The sequence below is a fragment of the Chanos chanos genome, chromosome 6 (genome assembly GCF_902362185.1).
Source record: "Chanos chanos chromosome 6, fChaCha1.1, whole genome shotgun sequence".
NCBI classification, from domain to species: domain Eukaryota; kingdom Metazoa; phylum Chordata; class Actinopteri; order Gonorynchiformes; family Chanidae; genus Chanos; species Chanos chanos.
In genome coordinates, this window is record NC_044500.1 from 21,964,106 (window position 1) to 21,977,673 (window position 13,568).

Here is a 13,568-nt window from a genome sequence, read left to right on the forward strand (position 1 = left end):
TCAGGATTGAAAACCACCAAATTATTTTTGGTTTGCCGATGTAACGCTCTCAGCCCTTACTGGCAACTTTTAACTTCTTTTGACACTTCTACCGTTTAATTTTTCAAAAGATAATTAACATTAGCAAATTCAGTATTTTTCCTGTCCTACTATATTTCCAGAATTTTATAATTTTATAGTTCACTATAGGGTGCCGCAGATTGGGAGGTCGCAGCAAATTGTCATATTTTGATTTGACTGTTGTGGCCTGTAAAGCCCTTTGAGACTGTAAACAGTGATATTGGGTTCTAAATAAACTTGAACTTGAACTTGAAAATTGGGCAGCTACATTCATAATTAGGAGATACTGACTCGTAATTTGGAAGCATTTTAAGCTTAATGACGATTTAAAAAAAAAAAAAAAGCGGAGAGCCAGATATGCAAGATAAAACCCGTGTACCATCACTCAACAACAAATCAGGGAAACCATCTGAAAAGTGTAAGTTCATTTCTGAGTTCGTAAAATGTTTATCTTAGTAAATTAAGGTCTACAATATCGTTAGTTACGGCTAAATTTAGTTTAGCCCACAGCGCAGATTATCACTGTATTATTTCTGAATGTTTAAGCAGCTATGGAAGGAATGCCAACCGTCGACACCGCGCAGACAGCGAACTATGGATTAGATAATGTAAATAATGTCTATTAAAGAGTGTTAAACTTAAAAAAAAAGAGAGAGAGAGAGAGAGAGAGAGAGAGAGAGAGAGAGAGAGAGAGAGAGAGAGGGGCGGCACGGTGGCGCAGTGGATAGCGCTGTCGCCTCACAGCAAGAAGGTCTCGGGTTCGATTCCCGGCCGGGCGGCCAGAGTCCTTTCTGTGTGGAGTTTGCATGTTCTCCCCGGGTCTGCGTGGGTTTCCTCCCACAGTCCAAAGACATGCAGGTTAGGTGAATTGGAGACACTAAATTGTCCCTAGGTATGATTGTGTGTGTGAGTGTGATTGTCTGTGTGTCTGCCCTGCGATGGACTGGCGACCTGTCCAGGGTGTTTCCCCGCCTTTCGCCCTGTGACCGCTGGGCTCCAGCAACCCCCGCGACCCTAGTTAGGATAAGCGGCTTAGATAGTGAGTGAGTGAGAGAGAGAGAGAGAGAGAGAGAGACTTGTAGTTCCTCATATTCATCATCTCTCTTTTCATATTACTGAGTATTCCGACACAACAGGCCAAAACGATGACGTCACGTCAGAGACATTTGAAGCTTCGTTCGAAAAAGCTTGGCTAAAATTCAGTTGGCAAAAAGTGGCATTTGTTACAGCCCTACTGAACCACATTTAGCCTACTCTAAACGACTGTCTGCGAAGCAAATTTCCATGACTTTTTGTGGCAGGGTGACGCCGAACAGGGGTTCGGGTGGCCCAAAGCACACCAAAAATAAACAAAAAGAATGGCTCCGCCGCAAATAGCACGTAAGTGCACGGTGTTTTATTTACAGTGCAACAACAAAAATCCAGTCCCAAGTGAAGAAAAGTGAAAAAAAAAATGTCCAAAACGGCAAATATTTACAGGAAGAAAAAATGGATATATAGTTACAAGAAAACAAACAAACAAAATATATATATAGAGATAAACAAATAAATAAACCATCAAACAAACAAAATATATAGATAAACAAATAAACAAATTGCTACTATCAATTCTCACTACGTTCAATTCACTACACCACAGCTACACTCTGTTTCTCCTGTCTCCCACACCTACAATAATGAAAAACCCCCTTTTGTACTGTAAGCCCCTCCCCTCAGAACATACCAGCTTCCCCTTTGTTGATTTAAAATAAAATGGCAATTAATTATTCACCCCTGTACATATACACAATCACAAACTCAAATATACACTCCACAGTAATTGTTCACTTTCACCATTTCTGGCTGGTAACAGCCGATCATTACATTTTAACATAAAAACCCCTTTTCCCTGGAGTGGCCCCTTCCCCACGTGCATCACGCATGCGCCACCCCAGCTAAACCAAATAAATGAATTTGCATTCCACCAGTTCTGTTTGGTCCTCCCCTGCACCGGTAGTCCCAGGCTACTGTAACGCCGACAACCAAACAGACGGACAAACAGAGAAAACAGATGGAGACACGACAATCCAACAAACACTACAACGCAATACAAATATGCAAACCAAGCGACATGTATAATAAAGACGGGACAAACATTTATCTGGGTAATTGTGTACGTGTGTAACCTGATAAAGATGCTAACGGTAAAACAAACAGTAAAGACGCTAACAAACATTTAGGTGTAATTGGAGGTGTTTGTAGGGTGTTTTAAACTGTAAGAATGGAACGTGAATTGGAAATGTTTGTGTGTATGGAACCGGATAACCTGCTGCGTGCTTCGAGTGTGCACCCTCGAAGCTAACACAATATGTGATTAGAATGGGTGTATTATAGATATGTATGAATGACGTACACGTAACAGGACACAAACACGGACGAACAAAGTACAATTATGGAAAAGTGGTTGGTTTGGGGGGGAAAAGGCGCCGCTCACGGCCTGAGACAGAGCCCTCTGTCACACTTTTCCAAAATTTTCTGCGTTTATTTATTTTTCAAAAACTTCGCTAGGGCTGGAAATTGCTATTTTCAAATTCCATGACTTTTTCAGGTTTTTCATGACCGTACGAACACTGAATCTCGTTAAACTCAACAGCTATGAGGGGTTGAAGTATCAAAAATTAACCGATTAAAAATGGAGGTAATGAAAATGCATCTGAATTGAAAAATAGCGCAGTAAAATGGATGTGAAATGAAAAACAGAGTGATAAATTATCTCGTGATTTGATTAAAAGAGTCGTGATATGATGAAAACAGAACCATGTTTCATCATTTACATCCATCATTCACAACACAAAATTGTCATTTATCTTTTAAGGAAAGTAGCCTCAAGGGTGGAAGTAAAAAAAATTAACTGATAAAAATGGAGGTGATGAAAATGCATGTGAATTGAAAAAAAGAGGGGTAAAAATGAATGTGAACTGAAAAATAAGTGCTAAATTGTCAGTTTATTTGATAAATGCAACTGACATTCATCGTTTACAGGAAGCAATGTTTGTTACTTCGGTTTATTGTTTACAGCAAGTAATTTTTGTTAGTTGGGTTTATTGTTTACAGCCAGTAATTTTTGTTACTTCCACCCAAAATGTCAATCACAAACCATTGAGTACGCCACAGTTGTGACACAAGAGGTGTCCGTGAAAGTCACACCGTGAACCGTGAAAGTCGCACCCGCTCACTTTTGGCGAGGTCCATCCGAAAATAAATACATTTTTCGACCGCAGACATGCCTGTTAAAGACGGACCTGCTCACAGACTCTTGCCTCCAGCTTGTCCATATGCTATGCGCTGCGCGCGCCAGGTTACAAGAATCGAGAGGTGCACGACCAGCCGAAACAACACCAAAGCGCACCGCCTTGACGTCATTTTGATGTCACTTTTGGCACACGCCACCGTTTGTAAGGGTGGCATTGGCATGTATAAACTAGGCTTTAGGCGGCTCTATACTCTCACACTTTCGTACAGTCGAAAACTAACACTCACTCTCACTAACTAAACTCATCACACTCATGCTTCATAAATTTTAACCTTGGGAGGTAGGTTTTTGGTTGTTTTCACAGTATACTAACCTGAAAAACACAAATGTTCCAACTGAAAGAGTTAAGATGCGAACCACCATTTCTCTTCCCAATTATCTCTGAGGAGAGGGCAGAAACCCCCACCTTAGGAAAACTGTGCGCAACACCTGCTGGGCTCATTGGTTCCGCTCTTCTCTTTACAGCTAAACTAAGGCCTAATGCTTGTGTTTTGTTGCTTACAGTTAGCAAAAAACTAACTAAATAAGTAAGGTACATCTACAATAGGCCTACTTAATTTGGCAATATTAATATATAAATAATATTCTTTAAAAAAGAAAAACAAAAAAAAAAACACAGACACAAAAATGCGCATATATTAGGGTGCACCACATTAACACAGCGTGTGAACACGTACGGAAACCTTTTGGCTTGGAAGCCATTTGGGACATAACACCAGGTCCTGTGTGAATCCACTGCCGAATTAACGTTACTGACAAAAGTCTTTTCAGAAATATATGTTTTAATCTTGTCAGATAAGCACAGTACTATTAGTAAGGTCACACAAAGGGACCCGATCCCAATAAGACGAGGGGGGGGCAGGAATCAAGCAGTGATGAGGGTCATCGACCTGTTCAACATTTCAGGCAATGCTATGTAGTAGAAGTAAAATGAACCTAACCTACAACAAACTGAGTTAACCTAGGGTCTGCTTAACTGAAGCTACACCGTCTTTTATGGAGGAAGCATTCGATTTAACTGTGTTTCTATAGGCTTTGTTGCATATTCCACAAGCTTTTTATTCTACAGGTTCCACAAGCAAGTCAGCGCATTCAGTAGGTTGTTTCAGAGTCATTAGGCTCTGTAAATGTATTGTGGCAACAATACAACAATGTATTGACAGTAAAAAGAAAATGTACTTTTGAATACTTAGGTATTTTTAAAAGCAAGTATTCCAGCACTTTAACTCTAGAAGTAAAAATTTAAGTGAACAACTTCTACTTGTATTGGAGTAATATTTGACCAGGTGTATCTATACTTTGAATTTGGGAAGTATTAATTTGAGCTCAGCTGAAATAATTTTACATAACTTTTTCCCATTAAAGAATAGTAAAATTACATCTGCGTACTCGTATCTGCCACATTTTATGCTCCCGAACAAGACCAAATATGGTTTCTTTATCATTAAAAACAGCACAGATACACCGATGGTCATACAGTTAGCTGCTCATGACTTGGCTCCTGGCTATTTTTAAGTTTTACCATGTATTTATGACTATACGAACAGGGAAACTAACCTCCCGAGGTGATCTAGTCTCCCTCGCAATTAAACGTTATCAGCATTTGACCAAATGGTCTGGGGGTTGCTGCGCTAAAACATCGAGCCTGGCGTCTATTAAGTGTTACAGCGAGTGGTTTCTGCTTTGGTATGCAGTGGTCCTGCACGCAGGGAGGCCTGGGCCATGAAGAGAGAACTGGGATCAAAGTGGATAGGGATAGAGAGGCAGCGTGAGAGTGATAGAAATAAGGATAAGGAAGGGTGAGAAAGAGGGAGAGAGTTTACACAACTGCAACTTTAATTAGTAAGGAACACTTAAGGTTAACAAATGTCCTTTTCTTTCTGAAAGCTACACAGTGTCCACCCGACAGGAATAACAATTACATTTTATTGTGAAGAGATTTTGTCATCAGTATTAAAAAAACTGAGAAGCGATGTCAACAGATTTCATTATATTGACCATTTATTTTACAGGTCTTCTAATCCATGTCTAATGCAGAATGTTCAGCACATGGTTAACAGGAAGCATTAATAGAAGCATGTGAGTAATTTGCCAAGAAACTTGCCAAGATGGCGGCGCCGTAGTAGCGGCGCAGCAGTAGCATCGCAGTGGCCACTCTGGATACAAATGGTGCTAATTTTGTTGTTCCTTCTGGCTCTTATGAGATATGGACACTGGAGCTTGCGGTGGTGGCTTGTGCATGTACATCAACATGGAATGGTGTTAGAACTTAGTGCTTGTCTCCAGTTACTGCTTGTTGCTGGTGGAGTTCATGACTGTCAGATGCAGACCTTTTTATTTACCACGGGAATTCACCGCTGTCCTTATAACAGCAGTATACATTCCCCCTCGTTCAAACGCTGTAGCGGCACTCTGCGAACTGCATGGGGCTATTAACGACCTGCAGAATGCACATCCTGATGGACTGTTTATTGTCACCGGAGATTTCAACCATGCGAATCTCAAGTCAGTACTCCCTAGATTTTACCAACATGTGGACTTTGCTTCAAGAGGGGCGAATGCACTTGATCTTGTTTACACAAACATCCCCGCTGCATATCAAGCGGAGCCCCACCCCCACCTCAGCTATTAGACCACATCTCGGTTATGCTAATCCCAGCATACAGACCACTCATCAGATGATCCAGACCAGCTCTGAAGCAGGTGACAACCTGGCCAGCTGGTGCCATCTCTACTCTCCAATACTGTTTTGAGCACACTGACTGGCACATGTTCAGGGAGGCTGCATCTGACAGCGACTTCATCAACTTGGAAGACTACACAGCATCAGTGATCAGCTACATCAGCAAATGCATTGATGATGTCACTATATCCAAGACCATCACTATAGGCCCCTATCAGAAGCTGTGGATGACTGCAGAGGTGCGTGTGCTGCTGAGGACCCAAGACTCTGCCTTCAGAGCTGGAGACAAAGCAGCCCTAAGAACAGCGAGGGCCAAACTATCCCAGGCCATCAGAGAGGCAAAGCACACACATGCCCAAGGAATTCACAACCACTTCCACGTCAGCAGGGACACACAGCGCATGTGGCAGCGCAACCATGCTATCCCCAACTACAAGACAACACCATCCGTCTGTGACAGTGATGCCTCACTTCCAGATGCGCTGAACAGCTTCTATGCCCATTTTGAGGCACAGAACGATGCAGTGCCGAGGAAAACCACCCCTCCTCCCAGTGCCAGGTATTGTGTCTAGCCACAGCTGATGTGAGGAGAACTCTATGCAGAGTCAACCCACGGAGGGCTGCTGGTCCAGACAATATTCCTGGCAGCGTGCTCAGAGGATGTGCAGACCAGCTGGTGAATGTTCTCATTAACATCTTCAATATCTCCTTGAGCAGCACCATTTTCCCCATGTGCTCCAAGACTACCACCATCGTCCCCGGTGCCAAAGAAATCTGTCAATGACTACCATCCCGTTGCACTCCACCAATCATCACAAAGTGCTTCGAGAGGCTCGTCATGAGGTACATCAAGACCCTGTTGTTCCCCACACTGGGCCCCCTACAGTTCGCGTACTGCCCCCACCGCTCAAAAGACAATGCCATTGCCACCACACTGCACCTGGCCCTAACTCACCTGGACAAAAAGGGCACATACGTTCAAATGCTGTTCATGGACTTCAGTTCAGTATTCAACACAATCATCCCTTAGCAACTGATTGGGAAGCTTAACCTGCTGGGCATGAACACCTTCCTGACTGGAAGACCTCAGTCAGTCCGGATCGGGAACAGCATATCCAACACCACCACACTGAGCACCAGGACCCCCCAGGGATGCATGCCCAGTCCACTGCTGTTCAGTCTGCTGACTCATGACTGTACAGCTTGAACCACGTCATCAGGTTCGCTGATGACACGACCGTGGTGGGTCCCATCAATTACAATGATGAGTCAGCATACAGAGAGGAGATCCAGCAGCTATGGGACTGGTGCAGGGCAAACAACCTGTCTCTGAACATGGACAAAACTAAAGAGATGGTTGTTGACTTCAGGAGAGCACAGAGTGTCCATTCTCTGCTTAACATCGAAGGCTCACCTGTGGTGTTCACCTAGCGGAGAATTCCTTGGTGTTCACCGAGCGGAGAACCTCACCTGGACCCTCAACACCAGTTCCATCACCAAGAAAGCCCAGCGTCTGTACTTCCTACGAAGGCTGAGGAAAGCCCATCTCCCTCCCCCCATCCTCACTACACTCTACAGAGTGACTACTGAGAGCACCCCGAGCAACTGCATCACCACATGGTTTGGAAATTGCACCATCTTTGACTGCAAGACACTGCAGCGGATAGTGAGGACAGCTGAGAAGATCATCGGTGTCTCTCTCCCCTCCATTGCACATATCTACACCACACGCTGCATACGCAAAGCCACCAGCATTGCAGATGACCCCACACTGCCCTCACATAAACTCTTTACCCTCCTGCCATCTGGCAAGAGGTACCAAAGCATTCGGACCCTCATGGCTAGACTGTGTAACAGTTTCTTCCCTCAAGCCAGCAGACTCCTCAAAGTCCAGTGACTGGACTTGGAACCCTCTACCTCACGCACACAACACACACACGCACACACACACATAGACACCTACACACATGCTCACACCCAGCTGAACACCATTCCACTCAACTGATTCTACTCCTATTACTGCACTGTCCACCACTGCTGCTAATTATTGTACAACACTTTACTTGCTGCTAATACTGCACTTTCTGTAAATTACTTGTACCCGTTTACATTCTCAGCAGTTATGTTTACATTATTTATTATAGTCTCAGGCTAACACTACAGCAGATGCTGCTTACATTACAGCCGATATTGTAGCTGTCTGTCTGGAAATTTTTGAATTGTCTTTTGCACTGTCTTATCCTAGTATTTCTAGCACTGTCTGTGCTGTTGTTACATGTTATACATGTCTGGACATGTTTGCACTCATGCACTTTGTGTAGCCCTATGTAAGCCTGTGTATCTGTAGTAGTTCTGTGTGGTCTCATGTGGTTCTGTGCTTTTCTATGTAGCACCGTCCTGGAGGAAAGTTGTTTCATCTCACTGTGTAGTAGCTGTATATGGTTGAAATGACAATAAAGCCTATGTCTAATGTCTAATGCAAATGTCTAACGCATTTTGTTGAAGAATACTCTGGCATTTCTCTGTTGTTGATTAAATTAAGTATAAAAAATAAGAATTATTTATTTTCATTCTTCAAATAAGCAGTGTGTAATTTTTCTACCATAAAAAATTCTAACCATGTTATAACATTCTCAATGTCTCTTCCCATACATTACAGATCATAAAATGGCCACTTTTGGCCCTGCGAGGTGAGCCTACAGGTGAACACTTTGCTCAAGTGAGACCACATCAGCAGTACCACTGCTTTCTTTTTCTTCAGCATCACTGGAGGAAGTCTTGCCAAACTTGGAGAACTTGTCACAAAGTGTGGCAACTTTGTGGCTTGCAGTGTTATATTACTGTGACAGACATACAGACACCTGTCGCAACATGTGTAAGAATCAGTACAAACATTTTCCTCATTTTTATATTGGGTCAGTTTATAAGTCAAGTTCACATTTATCTTTTCAATTATTTATGTGCATAGGTTGAAAGAAACCTTTCAAGCTCACAGAGAATGGTGTTGATGATGATGTGCCAGGCAAGGGCACAGAAAATAGATTTTAAGTGGCAAAAGGCCATGTCCTGGAGACACACAAGGCAAGACCATGCTTGGAGAAGGCCTTTGGCCTCAGCAAGATGAGTGGTGAGTAGAAACGTGAATGACAGTGAGCAACATGTCCACCATTTCTGTAGAACCAGACACATCTGAGGAGGGTAGTCAATGACAGTAAGTTCCAGGATAGACCCTCAAACTGAAGCTGAAAGCACAGTGGCTAAAACAGAAGGCAACTGGAAGGATCAGCCATAAAAAGAGGGCCCAGACAGTCAGGTGCACAAAAGGTTGTGGACAATGCAAACCATCAAGCAAAGAGGAACAGACAAAGTCAGACAAAGAAAAGAGAGGCGTTGAAGAACCCAATGTGTCTACGACCTATCGTCTCTATTTTTCAGCAAGTTTATAATTAAAAAAAAAACAAAAAACAGTAAGAGACAGTGAGTGACAGACTTTTGACAAGATTTGCCCTAGACCAAATTTTTTGTTGGAAAAAAACTAAGTTTGTAAAATTAAAAGAAAGCAGGAAGCAGATCTTGATTCAAATGACTTGTCCAGCTATCAGTCTATTTCAAATCTTCCTTTTGTTTCTAAAATCTTGGAAAAGAGGTTCGATCAGCTATGTTCATTGTGGTAGCAGAACAATATTTACAAAGTTTTTCAATCAGGCTATAGGCCACACTAAAGGACAGAAACGGCTCCAGTTAAGGTCTTCAACAACATACTCCTCACCTCAGATCATGGCTGCATATCTTTGCTTATGTTGTAAGATCTAAGTGCAGCTTTTGAAACAATAGATCATGATATCCTGCTATACATAAGTGGCATAAGTGGACAAGCACTCTCCTGGTTCAGGTCCAATCTAACTGATCATTACTAATATGTTCACAGAAATGGTGAGTCCCCTGAACACAATCAAGTAAAATACAGTGTTCCTCAAGGCTCAGTGCTTGGGCCACTGCTTTTCTCATTGCATATGCTGCCTCTTGATGATATTATACACAAACATACTATAAAAGTCCATTGTTATAACATGACACATAGCTGCATATATCAGTCAAACCACATGGCCAAATGAAGATAGCCTTTTTCCTTTTCACCCATCAAGACACAAAAGCTAGTTCATGCTAGATCAACAAAATGTAAATATAGAGAAAAAAAACATGAAGTAGTGAACAAATGTACAAAACAATCAACAAAGGAAGTAGCAGTATAAAAGTATGCAAAGATTAAAAAAGAAAAAAAGGGGAGCATACTAAGGAACACCACACTAACGTGCCAATACCAGGAACATAAACTTGTGACAATCTACTAAGGTAACCCAAATGCAGAAACACAACTCAGGTTTAGATTGAAGAATGAGAGTTTATTGACACGTTGTAGTATGGTGTTGGAAATTGAGGCAGAGGAGGCAGCAGGCAAGGAAATGGATGATGGGAGAGGTTGCAGTGTTGAGCTGAGAGCGAGGCGGAGTAGTTGGACTAAGAAGACGGAGCTGAAGGGGGACAGGCAGGCGAAGGGCACACTGGAGATACCGAGTGGCACAGAGGTAATCCTTACGAGAAAAACAGGCAGATAAACACAGATATGCAATCTACAAAAAAGTAATAGAATTCCAAAGAGTGACCGGGAAGCGAGCTCTACCGCATAGGCTGAAACAACGATCTGGCAAAGAGTGGATGAAACACCGGGGTTTAAATACTGTAACGTGTTGAGATGACTGATCGCAAGTGTGTAGGCAATCTGGAAGTGTAGAGAGAGAGAGACACACACAACACACACACACACACAACAGAGAAGACAAGCCAACAGCACAGGGAAAAGGGAAACACTAGAAACATAAGGAATAGACTGACAAAATAGCCTTAACCATGACAAAACTGGTACTCCCAGGATGCCAAACGTGAAGATGGCACCCATAAACTCAGTGGAAGGGATGCTCATCAACTGTGACTGGAGACAGGATTACTAGCCGGAAATACTAATCATCAAAGGCAAATAGAGGTGGGTATATACTCAGGGAATGTATACTCCCATAACATTGACCTAAGCCTTATAAAGATTATGACATCATATCATCATTGGCTAGTTAGCCAATGAGAGGAATGAGAAAACAGATATAACCGTTAGAGTCCTTACCAGAACCATAAAATTTGAGCACATTAGCACTATTTGTCCTCTGTACACTTGCTCCTCGTTAAATTTTGTATTGATTTCAAATACAGTTGCTCACTCACAATGCTCTGAATAGTCTTGCTCCCCAGTATCCAAGTGATCTACTGCTCTCTTGTAATTTTTTCTGATCTTTTACCTTGTAAAGCTGCTGTGTGACAATGTCCATTCTAAATAGCACTATAGCACAAGTAAAATTGAACTGAACTGAATCAGTAATCATTCCAAAAGGCTTTGAAAGACTCAAGGGCACCGTCAGTGCTGAATGAAAAGAATTAACATCTGTCATCCTTTGCACTCTTCATTGCAAGTCTTTCTCAGCCATGTCCTTTACCATTAAGACAGACAGAAATCGGTGTGGAAATTGTTTTTGTTGGCTCCTCTGTTGAGACCAGTAGAGAGAAGGAAAACAAGGTCCAGCAAAGTGTGTTGCTGGCCTGGCGTCTTTATTTCCTTTGTTGAGATAAAACAAATATACTGTGTAGAGATGAGGACACACTGACCCGTGGTTTACCTTAGTACTGCTGCTTGAAATGATCTAAACAGATCTGCCAACAGTCAGACCACTGTCAATGAAAATTCTCATCCCAAAGCACTGGTTGTGGAATGTACTATTCACAACAGAAAATTACACATGGTTGACTGAGTAACATACACATGCTCAGCCATTAAGACCTCCTTGAGTGACATGTTTTTGGCTGACTTCAACAAAAGGAAGTTGAGCAGACAGATGGAAAAACTGCAGTGAGGTAGTTTAATGTATCAAGAGTGGTTGGAGTTGTACCAAAAGCTAATCCAAATCCATGGGCCATCCTTGGAAAGTATTCAGATCCACATTGCAGGGCTTCCATATCGTTCAACAGCTGCTGTTACTGTTTAATGTGTTTTTTTTGTTGTGTTGGGTTTTTTTTTTTAATTTTCACCTTAAAGATGACTTTGATGAAGAACAATAATCCGTTAGACTGCTAGTGGAGAAGAAGAGACTAGAACTGTCCTAAAATTGTCCCTGGGCATAAGAATTGTTGTAGAATTTGTCGGTCCCTTGTCTACTGGTGGAGCCAAGGAGCCAAGACCCAGCTCAAATTACCTCCCACAATAAATCACACTGAAAACTTTTAATTTAAGCAGAGCTCAGAGGACTAAGGAAAAAAATATTCATCAAAAAACAGGAGCTGACTGGAAATATTTACTAAGTTATATCAATGAGCGTGCAAAACAGCTTCCTCCCTGGTCTTTACATGTTCTGAATGGTGACCATGTACCTGTCATATGGGCTATGAAAACAAATGGTTCTTACAGGAATCAAACCATTGCACCTGTTCTTTAATGGTTCTTTTATGGGACAAATGCAGGCTCTTCTCTCGATTCAGTTTAGCATTGCCTAAGCAGTGAATCATGTGGGACATTAATGGGATTCTGTCACCTGGGAGACCAGAGGATGTTGCATGCCAATGCGGAGTACCACTCATCGTTTTTAGCATTATTCTAAGTCCATTACTGTAAGATACTGCAAGGAGTATACCCATATGATTATTTTCTCTATAGCTGTATTATAGCCGTTACTCAACTACTTAAAGACCATCTCCACTGTTGCGTTGTGAAAAATATGAATATACCTTTGGATGTTATTTGTAGTCCATTCTTTCCTACGGAGCTTTATAAATAACTGACAGATGATTAAACAGTACAGTAAAATACCAGCGGGCGCAGAACATGAAGGGTGGGGCTGTGATATAATAATAATAATAATAATAATAATAATAATAATAATAATAATAATAAGTTTATTTAGAGCCCAATATCACTATTTATAGTTTCAAAGGGCTTTACATGTCTGTAACAAAGTCAAATCAAAATTATATTATGTATAATAAATATACTGCCCATGGGAAGTCTTCCCATTCATCATATCACGTTTCAGCATTAGTCACACACAGATGTTTTATGGAAAGAGTGCTTATGACAACACCAAGGCTGCATGCATGTCGGTGCGCATACACACTATAATCAGGAGCACTCAATGAGCCTGAGTGACCAGGCCATCTCTAAAAATGCACAGTATGGTTTCTACATCAGAAAATTACACCTCCTCCAAACACACCATCATTTGAAGGGTGGTGGAGAGTAATGGTGTGTGTGGAAATTTTACCTCCATGTATCCTTGGCCCTTATGATGAAGGAGGTTATATCACTTCCCAGTCGTCTGGTTTTGGACTCAGGTCATGGGCATGTAGAAACAGGAGTTGTGACTCAGTAATTTGGAAAATCAGTGAGTTTGTCAAGCCAAGTCATAAACAAAACAGCTAGCCATAGTTCTAAAAGGA